This window comes from Miscanthus floridulus, chromosome 8, assembly GCF_019320115.1.
Source record: "Miscanthus floridulus cultivar M001 chromosome 8, ASM1932011v1, whole genome shotgun sequence".
In the NCBI taxonomy this organism is placed as follows: Eukaryota; Viridiplantae; Streptophyta; class Magnoliopsida; order Poales; family Poaceae; genus Miscanthus; species Miscanthus floridulus.
Window position 1 is genome coordinate 208,655,842 of NC_089587.1, and position 14,234 is coordinate 208,670,075.

Consider the following 14,234-nt stretch of genomic DNA (forward strand, 5'->3'; position numbering starts at 1 on the left):
CGATGTTGTCGATATCTCTGTAGGATGTCAAATTAGTCACAGCATGCTGCCCCCAGGGTATGGGTTGTAGTACAGTGGTTTTGACTTAGGAGCCTCCCCCCAACCTTGCTCCACACGCCTTCTGGTTCCCCTGATTCTTGTTGGGAGAATTCAGGGTCGGGGTCCGGTGTAGCGCCGTGGCCAAGGCTCTCTGACTGGGAGGACCTGAGGGGTCGGGAATAGGCCCCCCCGCTCCCTCGGGTCCACAGCGCGGTGACAGAGTATCCGTCGTTCGTGGAGATAGCAAATCCGTTCTTGGAGCGTAGCGGTTGTCGTATATCTTCGTTGGGTTCCGTGTCCCAGAGCTGAAGGCGGCGCCTACAACTCTACAGAGTGAGGTGCACGCACCTGTAATACCTTTTGGGCTCTGCGGCGCCCGGAAGGGTCTAAAGCATCAGTCCTGTCGTTCCCTGGCAGTTCTTTTCCTGTCAGGGCGCAGGGTATGATCGTTGGAGCCATGGTTGACCCGAACGTCCTGTCTCGTCCTGTACCCATCGTTATGAGGGATAGATATCGATCAGGGCGAGGCTCGTTCTGGGCCGTCGGGTGGAGGCCAATCCCTATCTCTCGGGCGAGACTAACCCTATCCCTCCGGGGTCGGGCGAGGCGGAATCTATTCCTTAGCCTTCGGGCGAGACCGAGCCCGCCCTACAGGCGTCGGGCGAGGCGGAGATAAGCTTTGAGCCTTTGGGGCTAGGCAGGGTTATCCCACAAAGGCGTCGGGTGAGGCTGACCCCACCCCTCCGGGATCGGGCGAGTCGGAACTCATCCCTCAGCCCTCGGGCGAGACCGAGCCCGTCCTCAAGGCGTCGGGCGAGACGGAGTTTATCCCTCGGCCCTCGGGCGAGACCGAGCCTGTCTCAAAGGTGTTAGGCGAGGCGGAACCGAACCCCTGTCACTCGAACAAGGGATGACATGGCGCCCTTATGCGTCCAGGAGTTTTTTACATTTGGTGGTTATCGGTTCCACCTCCTGGGGTACCCTGGTATTAGGTCCCCGACACTATTCTATAACAAAGAGCTTGTTTTCATAGCCTGTTCGGGAGGCCGTAAACGATTGTGGATTATTTACTGCTGGCTAGTTTGGTGTGAGATAAAAACACTGTTCCTGGCTGGAAATTTACGATCGTTTACGAGCAAGCGAACAGGCTATCATTATTAGATCCAGAATTGCCAACATTTGAAACTATAACCACCACTAGTACTCAATAAAGAAATTTGATGCCACAAGAAATAATGATAGATTTATCATAAAAAGAACACGCTGGAGTTTCCCTATTTTTTTCAGTAGACCTTTTGCAACTCACAAGTCCAAATTAAGATGATCACCAGGAATGACTTTCGAGACAAGTCCACACCTATCACCTTTATGTCCAATCTAATCAGTATAAAACTATAAATAAAGATATATGAGCAATGACTGCAAAAAATGACCAGAAAAAGCACACTGTCTGTCAAAATTATTGTCTGTCAAAATGTACCAAATGTTCATGTTAAGAGATGGCATTGGCACTTAAACATGATATTCACTTGTGCGTTGATAATCTCTGTACATTAGTTTAGAAAAACAATACAAGAAAGCCATTTATCTGTCACTTAAGCTTTCCTCTCCAAAATTTCTGGTGTGCTGCCGTCAAAAACTGGATAGATCATAGATGTCACATTTCCTGAGTATTAAGCATAGGTCGCATAAAAAAACTGTTTAGCAAAGCCTACACACATTCCCATTTGAACTACATTCGGTAGTATATGAGCATGTAAGGTAAACTGGTAAGTAGACTCATGCTAACTTAAGGGCAGGGGACCTGGATGTCCGTCTCGTTCTATCAGGCAAGGACTTCCGTCTCTGTTCAGCACAGGAAAGGTATTCGTCAATTGGAGGAAGACTCGGCTCTCCCTTCTCATCTTTTGTGACCTGCCCCCTTATTAACTATAATAAAAAAATACAAAATGGCAAGGTGAAACGCTAATCATAGAAACCATAAAAAAAGGAACTTTTGCAGACCAATTTCCAAGCCCTTGTTTAGTTGGACCTCAAAATCCAAAAAGTTGCTACAGTACCTGTCACATCGAATGTTTCCGGCCCGTGCATGGAGCATTAAATGTGGACGAAAAGAAAAACTAATTGCACAGTTTGGTGGGAAATTGCGAAACGAACGTTTTAAGCCTAATTAGTCAATGTTTGGACACTATTTGTCAAATAAAAACGAAGTTGCTACAGTAGCCCCAAAATCCAAATTTCGCGAACTAAACAAGGGGCAAATCTTTGACGCCCAGTGTCTTTCAGCTTGTTGGCACACATCCCTGATATCTCTTCCTGACATCCTGCAATCAATGTTCAGAACTAGTCAGAACTCAACGACTGCATACGGACCAGTTGTCTCAAATGATTATTGAACAGTTTGAGTAGCCGACTGAATTCAGGCCCCGTTTAGATGCGAAAATTTTTGGCTTTTGGCTACTGTAGCACTCTCGTTTGTATTTGACAAAAATTGTCCAATTATGGACTATTTAGGGTTAAAAGATTCGTCTCGCCAATTACGGACAAACTGTGTAATTAGTTATTCTTTTTACCTACATTTAATACTCCAGCATGTGCCGCAAGATTTGATGTGACGGGGAATCTTGAAAATTTTTGGATTTTAGGTGGGATCTAAACGGGGCCTCAGAAAAGTGCATCGATTCCCAATTTCCCATAAATCAAGTTGATAGTACTGTTACTCGGAATTACAGGATGGTCAGAACATCAAATTATATGCATAAGATATTCTCTACTCCATAACATTATTTTGAGTAGTCGTCCATAATATAGTTCCCATGGTTAAAACGTTAAATGGCTAAGAACATAAAAGGCAAAAAATAATAATGAAACAAGACATAACTATTGCACTGATCTATCGAAAATTATACAAACATCTGAATTTTGACATCCAAGTTGTCAACAAATCCCCATTTTCTTTTGACTGTCGCTTAATTAGATCTTTCTTAGTAACACATAATTTCACCAGTTAAACAAGACTGGGAAAACTTCATAACCAGATGTACTGTTAATTTAGAAATTGACTAACTACCAGATGTGAAGGTTGAATTCAAGAGATTAGGCTTGGAATTCCATACTGGCTGAGCACAAGCCAGAAGTAGCTGCAAACTAGTACTGGTTTTCTGGACATCTCTAACTCTAATCACAGGTTGCACCAGATATGGTGCCACACAGTATATATGCATCCTCACCAGCTAACCAAGAATATGGGTAGATACGAATCTGTAAAACTGTAATCAACCATCAAGACTTTTATGTGTCCATTCAATTTTATGGTACAGGCTTGCAAATGCAACATAAACATGTTAAATCCTGTGTTCAAATTGTAGTACTTACTCTTGAGTGGCCAATGAAAATTGAACTAATTCTGATCTAGTCAAGTGCTTGGCATACTGTGCAGCTATTTCCACACGAGTTTGCTGATCCGGTAAGCCAAAGCAGATGATTGAATCAAAACGGCTGCAATGGTGCACCAGAAAAAGAAATAAGTTAGAGGTACCTTTTACAAGAATAATATGTACGGGAAATATGAGCGAGTTGGTCAGAACTCAAATTTTAGAAATGCCACAAGGTTATGCGGCTTAGTTCAATGTTGAACTATTGGTTCGCTAGCAGCTTAAACGTTGAGATCTATGCCTCTTAGGAAATATGCAAACAGGAAAACAAGAAACAACAGAGCTTTTGAAAGAGAACAATAATCAGCTGGCCATGCCAAAACTATTTGGGACTGCTTGCAAGGAAAGAAAGGGCACACCAATAGAAAACTGCACCTGATGAGAGCAGGATCAAGGTCCTCCTTTCTATTTGTTGCAGCAATGACTACCACCCGTCTATCCTGCTCAAATCCATCGATCTACAAAACATACATACTATTTAGTATCTTAGAAAGATGTTCTTTATGGAACTAACAACAATAAGCATTGTGTTAAGAGACCAAGTGCACATATGCCGACAGCAGTAACCATCAATGCAGACCATGTTCAGTTGTATGTTAGGAAACTGCGGGGTATCAACTCTAACACGCAGCACTTTTTTTAGATTAAGGAATATGAAATATTCCGGTCTCCACATTCACCGGTGAATGAGTATAGCCGTATGCAACACATTAGCAAAGAACAGTGATATTTCTGTCCAGTGGAACGTGATACAGAGACACTTTAATGGCTGCTGATGTGCCATAGATGGAAAAGGTGCCCCCTAAAATGGACAAAATGACTTGCGGAGGGAAGGCAACTAACAAGTGCTGTGACTTTATTGGATTATTCTTCACCAAGAGAACTAATTTTATTTTTGATTTCTTCTTGACCAATGACTACACAAAATGTGCAAATCAGGAGGTAGTAATAAGGAAAGGTTATTTTCCCCTACAAGGAAAATAAACAAGGACCCTACCTGTCGCAGAATTACTGACAAGATTCTTCGTGTAGCTTCATGCATTTCGCTGTCTCGAGCAATAGCAAAAGAATCCACCTATAACAGCGCGCGCACGCACACATACACACACGATGTTCAATACATTTTGCAATGGCTTGAGCGTGTATGCTACAAAGATTACGATATATACCTCATCTAGGAATATAATACCTCCTTCAGGAAGATCATTTGCAAGTGAAAAAACAGATCCCAATAGACGCTCGCTTTCACCATAATATTTTGACATAACAACCTCAAGTGGCACATATAGTAGTGGAACTCCCTAATACAAGAAATGAGCAAATAACAAATTAATTCTACTAAAAAGATAATTGGCATCAGCTATAAATTTGCAGAGAAGAAATCAAAGGCTAACTGAATAAAATATTCATCATATTCAAGAAATGCTCATCCAAACATTACTTTGGGACAATACAAAAAATATAATACTCACTGCTTGTTTGGCAATAACTCGAGCTGAAGATGTCTTGCCTGTCCCTAAAATAATGAGTGATAGATGGTAAGTGTGTGAACACAGCAACCTGAGAGTGCAAGCAATCAGGACAGTGGTGCATAAAAAGGAACATGTGGGTTTTCCAGCATCAGGTCTTGCTTGCAAGGTGCTCTTGTGGTTTCTTCATATAAATATTAGTGGTGTATAAAAAGGAACATGTGGGTTTTCCACTCTCAGGTCTTGCTTGCAAGGTGCTCTCGTGGTTTCTTCGTATAAATATTCAGTGGGTTATTAACAAACCTTGTAAGCTTTCTTTATTGTGAAATAAACTCAATGAAGCTATCTTCTACTGCAGCTCTCAGCACAGTATACAAGATAACCGCAAGAACCTACTTTTAGGCATTAATCAAGGTGAGATTCAGGCAACTCACCAGGTGGGCCCTAAAAAAGAACAGCTCGAGGTCTATTTGTCTCAAATTTGCAGCGCGTACCACGAGCAATGTCATCATACACTTCAGGACTCTGTAAAGCTAAGAGTATGGTATCCTCTATTTCCCTATATTAGGAGAAGAAACACTTTTCAAGCTTAAAGACAACAATTTCAGAATGGAGTACACAAAAATCATTTGTCTAGTAAGTAATAAGACTAATAGGAATCCCTGACAGGAAGCCAAAATAAACAACAATGAATTTGGGGCTTCATCTCTAAAAGTCAGCAAAAAACAAATATCTCTCAATAAAATGCTCCTTTTGATTAGACACAGATGTATATACATATTTAATTGGATAATATTTGAACTTTACTGTTCTCAAAAAATATGTTTTAGATTTTTTTTCCTGAAAACCACAGCTGCTTTTGGTCACTGGAAATTTGTCAGTTATCCTAATTCATGGTACATTAAGAAGCTGGTAAAAAAGAGGAAAGGAATAGCAAACTGGTGGCACATACCTTTTCTGAGGTTCATATCCTGCAAGGTTCTCCCAGATTACAGTGCCATCCATTGGAACACTTGATGTTTCATCAAATCCATAGACTCTAACACCCATAACCTCTAAATCAGATACAATTTTCTCCAAAGAGGGTACATGCTTAGATCTCTGACCATTTCCTTTTCTTGGTGTGTTTTTCCCTGATGACCCCTTAACATTTTTTTCACCGGCAATTTTTAAAGCACTGATCAAAGCCTCAAGTTCTTTCAAACTAAAACTCCCACGCTTGATGAATTCAATTTCCTGAAAAAAGAATCATGATATAAAGAGAAATAACAGAACAAACTTCTTTCAGAAGTCGTCAATGAAGGGTCGAAAATAACTAACAGAATAATCTGATCCGATAAGTGGCTCAAATATCAGAACACAGAGACCATCTTCATTGTGATCCCCGGTGCTAGTCTTCTTGGGAGGGTTCAGTGTGATTTGACGTGCAGCTGGACTGGAAAAGAAGCACTTGAGTAAATAAAATATATTGGTATACCATATACATCTATAAGACTTGGGAAACCCTTATCTATGCAACGGACCGAAATCGAAAAAGGCCATTTGCGGGTAAAATATTCTATTAAAGAAGCTTATAATGCACTTTTCAGAACTGCAATGATTTTCTATTCTACTATCATGAGCAAACATTATCAAGGGGGTAGGAAAGAGAAAAATGCAGGGATTAGGGATTTGTATGGACGGGAGAATTCATCAACAAAAATGAATCACATCATTTAATAGAACCCTCTTCAGTCACCCAATTAACAATGTGCACTATAAATGACATCTCTTATGTCAACTAGATGATACCCCGCGCGTTGCTGCGGGAACTTTGTAGTGTTTTATTGGATCATGGCGCAACTTTGACATACTATTAAAGTTGAAAATTAAAAAGAATGAAAAAAAAAGAAAATAGAAGAAATGATTGAAGTATTGAACTACCATGCGTCCATGCCTTAGACTGCTCGCTGTCTATCCTTCCTCATGTGAAATAATCGCCATCTCGCAGTTTAAAAAAAGAATTATCATCTATTGCGTTGGTGCCGGCCGAAGAACTGTGAGCGCCACCAAGCGATGCAGGACAGCAGTGTGAAGCGTGGCGTAGATGTCGGCGGAGCGCGCGGTGCGCGGAAGGGGCGCGACGCTGGATGTGGGCGGAGCGCAAGGCTGGCTCGTGCCGTGCGGGCCTCTGACCCCCACTCTTCCCCCGTCGCTTGCCCCGCCACTGCCGTCTCTTGAACACGAGCAAGGCTTCTCCTTGCCCTCACCTCTTCCCACTGCTGCTACTGGTGGCACGCCGCTGCGACGTGCTGATGGTCCCCGCCCCTCCACCACGACAAAGCTGGCGCCAAGGGAGATGGCTGGCATGGCTCTCACAATCGAGAAGGCCAGCACCTGGTCCACGAGCCAGATGAACGAAAGGGTGAATGGAGCCGTAGGAACCTTGCTAGCTTATATAAATCTAACTGACCACTCAGTTTCTCATGGCGGTTTTATGAAGCAATCATTTCCACACCAACTGAGGAGGCTGTGAGTGGTTGTTTATTTAATCGTGAGTTGGAGCAGTTCGTCCGTTCATATGCTAGAGAAGAATAGGTGCCCGCGTTTACCGCACTGGGAAGGAGAAGAGGCAAAGTAGTCATTGATGCATCGACCAAGGTGGGAAGAAGCGGGCCCTATATGGTGACGTGGCTTCATGAGATCGCAGGAAAATCAGCTAATGGGGTTCTCCAAAGGGATGGATATTAAATGATAGGAAGTGCTAGGAAGTGAAATAGAGCCACTTTGGGCTTCCCTATGAAATGAGGCATGGAATGGAGCCACTACAAAGAAATTCCGGGAGTTATGAAAGAAGCTTCGGACTCATATTATTCACGGGTTGAGAGCGGGAATTGAACTCTAGGAGGTCGAATCTCCCCTTGTTCCTCAGTAGCTCAGTGGTAGAGTGGTCGGCTGTTAACTGACTGGTCGTAGGTTCGAATCCTACTTGGGGAGATTTGATTCATTCTTTAATGTAAGAATAAACAGAAGGCCTAGATATGTGGTTTATCAGAAGCTGAAAACCAGTATACATAGAGCATATAAATCCACAGGACGATGCATGGAGATTAAAGCTGAAATTATTCTGTTTGTGATTTGTGCTTGCCATGAATGGCAAAAGGTAATTGCATAATACATTTCTCATGAAATATACTTTCTTTCCTAACCTGTCCCAAGCACGCACTAGAACCTCCGAGCCACCACCAAGTTGTTCTGCCTCAAGTCCGATATGCGTTACAAGATCAACGATAAGGTGTGACACATTGCAAGTAGATGGCATGTTGAATTTAACAACCACCTGGTCAAAAAACAAACCAAATCAGAGAAATATAGTCGTTATCATCGAGTGATGATTAAACATGGCTGCTACTGATAAATGATAATGATAGCAGAAAAGATAAGCTATGCTTCTAACTTGCTATGGTACTAATAGTCAGATTGCATGTCATTTCTAGAGAACAGCCCAGCCCTGCTGTGCTCTAATAGTAACCATGCATAATTTCGAAAGCTTCCTACCTCACAGTATTCATGTACTGATACTCACACTTAACTCAAATAAGCGCACATGCTTCTAAATTTGCCACATAATCATGCCCAATCCTCCTACAATTCTTCTTTCTACCATAAAATGTGCAGTGTACTTACTCATGTACTGATACTCACACTTAACTCAAATAAGCACACATGTTTCTACATTTGCCACATAATCATGCCCAATCCTCCTACAATTCTTCTTTCTACCATAAAATGTGTACAGTGTACTTAATTTCACGAAAATAGGAGCAAAAAATTGGGACGATTTTTCAAATGCTAATAAACATATATATTGCCAGAAAATTTGGGGGGAAAGAACAACCTTTTGGCCCTTCACTGCAACATCAAACTGCGGGTATGACCCGCGCTGCATCCCTCGGCTCTGGACAAGCTCCAATATCCTCTTCCTCTCCTTGCGGGCCAAATCCTCCCCATCCGCGGGAACAACACTCCCTGCTGTGTCGAACGCGCCCTGCAAACACAAAGCAAGCTCAAATCATGCAAATCTCACTCCCAGAATTGGACAAAAAAAAAATCGAGCAATAGAGAAGCCAATGAACAAAACCTGCTCATTGCTGTCTGCGTAGGCCACCGGCAGCGAAGCGAGCGCGGCGGCCGCGCCGATAGCGAGATAGGCGGCAGCGGAGGACGATTTCGAAGCCCCCCGCACTGACTCGACGGGCGTGGCATTGGGGAACCGCAGGCGGCGTGATCCTGGCCCCACGGCGGTGGCGTGAGGCTTCTGGAGAGGCGGGGGAGGTGTGGAGGACGAGGAGGTCGAAGCCGCCGATTCAGTGTGCAGCAGCCGGAGGAGGCGGAGCAGCGGGAGTCGGCGGAGGAGGAGCATGGCCATGTTGAGCTCACCGCGACGCCGCCGGAGAAGGGTTGCTCGGGGTCACGTGGTGCTGGGCTTCGAGACCGTGGAACGTGTAGGAACGTGGGTGGCTCGAGGCCGGGACGAAGATGCCAGAGAGTTCGCGGCCAGAGTTTCGCGGCTGGGCTTTTCCCCCCGCCCACGAAAGAACGAAAGCGCTATATAGTAATCTACGTTTTCATGTGACGTTTACGTGTAGCTAGTAGACGCTAAGCACTGGGTTTTCTGGGCCTGAGCCGAAAGGTTTTTTTTAGCTCGAGGACAGAAGATATTCTCTCTTGGGCCGCATTTTTAATGGGCCGAAAACTTTTTCAGTTTGAAATCAACTTCTTTTTCGCGACCGCCACAAGGCACGTATATATTTCACTATCCCCTCAAAAAACAAAAATATGTTTCACTACATATATGTCGTGCGTTACACGAGGATCATGAATTTTTATGTACAACTACATCGACAAACGTGAGTTATGGCGCAGATAAACATATTAAGAAATCTATAAATCTTGTTATATAGAAAATGCAAAGCTGTCTCCACATTCCTCCAACCATACAAAATAGTTCCGCTTCACATTGATAGCGACAAGGCGCAATTGTCAGCTAAGTACTGCTATATATGGGCATGCAGCTATTGGCCCGACGGCCCGACATGAAGCCCGTATTTTTTGGCCCAACACGAACACGGCCCGGCCCGGTAGCGAGTGGGCCCAGGCTGGCATGGCCCGGTATACAGGACCGTGCCTGGGACGCGCCCCAGGCACGCGGGCTGCCCGGCACGGCCCGCAATTTGGTGAGAGGCCCGGTGACCACCCTAGCCTGCTAAGTGCCGCACTCTCTTCCCCTAAAAAATAAAAAAGAGCCCGCACTCTCTCCCTGGCCTACTAAGAGCCGCTCTCTCTCTCCCGACCACCCTGGCCTGCTAAGGCCCGGTGGCTGGCCCCTAACCCTAACTTTCTTTTCTCAATCCACCGATTCCACCCCTCCCCGCGCTGCACTCTCTCCTTGCGAGCCACGCGAGGCAGCGACTGTTGACACTAGATATGGCAAACAGATAAATCCGTAAGCACACGAATGTCAATGTAGCTTTCACCTAGGAGTATTCCAAGGTATCGAATTTTCACGGGAAACGCGAAGTGGACTAGTTAAGAACTAAGAGTATCCAAGGGTAAAAGTAACAGGTAGAGAGGATATATGTGGTTTCTATCAACTAAGGCAAGACTTAAGAAGACTATATCACGGTTGTTTACTTCGGGGCACGGCCCGCCTAGCAACCTAGGAGAGATAACTAGACAAGGTCTATCACGAGCCCTACGATTTAATAACTAAACCTATCGTGGTGGAATACAGAGGATGGACAGGGCTGTCACCACCTGCCACCTACCACAATCTATCTTGAGGCCTAGCCACAAATGTAGGAAAGTTATAGCCTAAGCACCACGCTTAATCATAAACTCACTACTCTAATCCTAGCTAACAGATCAGAGCACCCTAACCAAACGGTGAAACCAGTAAACATAATAATATAAATAATACTTAAGTAATGCAAAAGAGTAGAGTTACCATAGAAAAGATACCAGATTTCACTCAAAGAAGAGCTTCATCCGCCGAAGCACAAGTGGAGAGGATGCCGACAGCTCCGACTCCTCCCCAAGCTTCTCCTCACTATCTCCCTATCTTTTACTTCTAAGTAGTAAAGCTACAGAGCTTCGTCTAACTACTACTCTCACTTGGAGTGATGGAATGAGATGGTGCCCTTCTCCACCGAATACCACTGCCCCTTTTATAGTGTGGAGAGGCAGTGGGGGTACTTATAGAGGGTGTAGAAGGTCGGTGGAGCAAACTTGGGCGCCGGGCGGCGGGGTAGGGGCGCTAGCCGGTGTAGGATTGCGCCGCCTTTCGATCGTAGGGCCTTGGTTGGCTCCCAAATGCGGTTGTCTTAATGGCACGTGTGAAGATTTGGCAGGTAAGGCGATTCCAAGGTCGGTTGGAGGGCTCCAAGTCCATGACAGTGGACCCATGGATCCAAGACCACTCAATCCTGACCCTTGATGCAAACCGACTTGAGATCGACGTTGGAGAAGGCTTGGAGGACCTCTCCCACGACTTGAGATCGACGCTGGAGAAGGCTTGGAGGACCTCTCCCACGAATCGGTGACGTGGCCAGGCCACTTGGCACCTCGGGCGACACCCTTGTGGGGCCGACCGGCATGGCCAAGTGGGCCCAAGGCCCCCTGCCACGTCCACTTGCTCCCTATGTTCATATTTGTCACATTTTAGGCCATTTTTGCTATAATTTTCAGCATACAAATAATTCTACAAGCACAAGTGAAACTAGATGAATTTATAAACAAAATGCAACACATGTGATAATATTTTACCTCACTTTATCATGCTTTTGGGTGGAATATTGATGGTCAAAACATGTGTTAATGACCGTCAACAGCGACGTCCGCTCACGCCCCTCTCTCCGTTGCTGCCTAACTCAGATCCGCATCCGGTACTGCACGGGTTCCTTCAGTCCTACAGGGGTGTATTTTTTTGCCCCACGAGCCCTCGCGCAGGCGATGCAAGGTCGAGTTCGAGTTCAACTGTAGCAACAGGCCGTTGTTCACATCGAGCAGAGACCTCAGCCTCAACACCGCGTGCCAAACACCAACGTTGACTTGTATTTTTTCGATTTCATTTTATTTGGTTTGATATTTTCTTTTTTCTGATTTGGATTTGGAACGATTTATTTTGATTTGATATCCGAGTCTGATTTCGACAAGCAAGGCAAAAAAATCCGGAGGCGGGCTGAGCAGGGCGGGACGGTACGACGATACCCTACGCATTTGACTTGTATTTCTTTCCTGATTTCATTTGATTTGGTTTGATATTTTATTTTTTCTGATTCGGATTTAGAATGATTTATTTGATTTGATATTCAATTCTGATTTGGAGGACTTGTATTTTTTTCCAATTTCATTTTATTTGGTTTGATATTTTTTCCGATTCAGATTTAGAACGATTTAATTTGATTTGATTTGATATCCGCTTCTGATTTGGAGGAGCGAGTCAAAAAAAAAATCTAGGAACGAGCTTAGCAGAGCGGGGCAGTACGACGATACCTCTGCGTATTTTTTAGTGTATATAGATATAGATATAAACATAGATAGATATATCAGGAGGGGTAGCTCGAAATCAACTTTGCGACATGAACATAATTGCAGCGGACGAAAGTCGTTGAGTCAGTATAGGCACAAAGCCCAAATATTGCAACCTGCTAGTTTTTATTCACTAGGTAGCGTACCCGTGCATTGCTACGGAATAGCTAATAATTTGTACTAAAAACACACGGATCACAAGATAAGATAATACCGTAAAAATTAAATATCAACGTTAAAGTGTCATTTAATAAAAAAAAACAAAGTGTCATAGCTAGACCAAATTAATCTAAAAGCATTATCCTAACATTATCCTAGCTAGGATCGTACTCGTAAGTTGTTACAACGGGTGTTATACCGTCCGCTCGAGACTTCCCTTCAACAATATCTATCTTGTCAGCCATGCTACACTGAAAGTACTCGTGATAGTTGTGTGAGAAAAGAAAAGAAAAAACAATATGCTATAGTTACAGGCCATAGATTTTATATCTTCTATGGACTTACAATGAATTAAAAATGTTAATGCTACATTTGTTTCCGACTGGTTAACATCATTATTATTGGAATGAGAGAAATGATTTCTTCACAACACAAATTCACATGGTCCCTATAATGCTCATCCGCCTAAAATGGATGGTGCATATACCATACTAAAAAATATAAACATATGCAAGTAACTGCATGTCAAATATATTCTTTCAAAGCAAGAAACTTGAATGAAAATTATTTGTTTAAATGCAAATATCAGGACCAACAGAATATTCAGATCTTAGTGATTCATATATAATACATTTTGTTTTCATAGAATGTTTGCATAGTATGGATACAAAACACTATATAGTGCATCAGGACGCTCAAATTCCTTATACAACACTCCCTCATTCTTGCTCAAAAAAATAATTAAGGCATCTAAAATCAGTTAGCGGCGTCGACCTCCTGCCTGCCTTGAGGCGGAACATATGGCCCTAAGCTTGCAAAATTTCTTGTGAGTGGCACTGAATTCCTTCCTGTGTTGATGCAGCGACAAGAGCCCCACCAGAGACCAGATGGGTATGGATATCCAGAAGTTCCTATGCAATCTGCTGCCTGATTTTTTTATTTTACTGACTGGTGAGCAGTTTCAGGAACAATAGAAGAGTTCTTTCCATTGAGCAATATGGCCAAATCAAAAAAAAATCAAAAGTGGAAATTTCATTAAACCATACCTTTGCTATAATAGTATGTAACAAGCGGCATAACCACCATCACCAGCACGAAAATCAGCCCACGCCTCTCGTCCAAGGAGAAGCACTAAATGCAAGTGCAAAACAAGTGGCTTTTATTATTTAGCTATATGCTAAATGCAAAAGAAACAGCAGGCTCCAATAACTTAAGGGTTATTTGGATTGGTACCATTACAATTCTCAGAACTTTGAGATGTACGATTAAAATTCACCTATTCTAAAACTTGCCATTACAATTCTTCTTCTACATGATACTTACCATTTTCTATGTCTTCTGGGTGTCTGGGCCCACTGTCAGGCCGTATACGTGTACACATCTTCCGTATGAACCAAAACACCCCGGCTGCTTCTCTCCCTCCACTCACTGACGTGTGGGTCCCACACGTCAGATTCTCCTTCAACCTACAACAAGCCCATCCACGTCGTCGGATCTCGTCCGCTGGGATCTGCCGTCGCCGGATCCATGCCGCTCGCCTCCTCAACCAGATCCGCTCGCCGTC

The 14,234-nt window shown here is 43.7% G+C and overlaps 1 non-coding gene and 1 pseudogene across 1 annotated transcript; one reads left to right on the top strand and one right to left on the bottom strand.

The window, feature by feature from the left end:
- Positions 1–1,575: 1,575 nt before the first annotated feature.
- On the bottom strand, positions 1,576–9,496 carry LOC136478058 (uncharacterized; annotated as a pseudogene).
- TRNAN-GUU (transfer RNA asparagine (anticodon GUU)) lies at positions 7,847–7,918 on the top strand. The gene has a single exon. It is a non-coding gene; the product is annotated as a tRNA-Asn (tRNA).
- Positions 9,497–14,234: the final 4,738 nt, after the last annotated feature.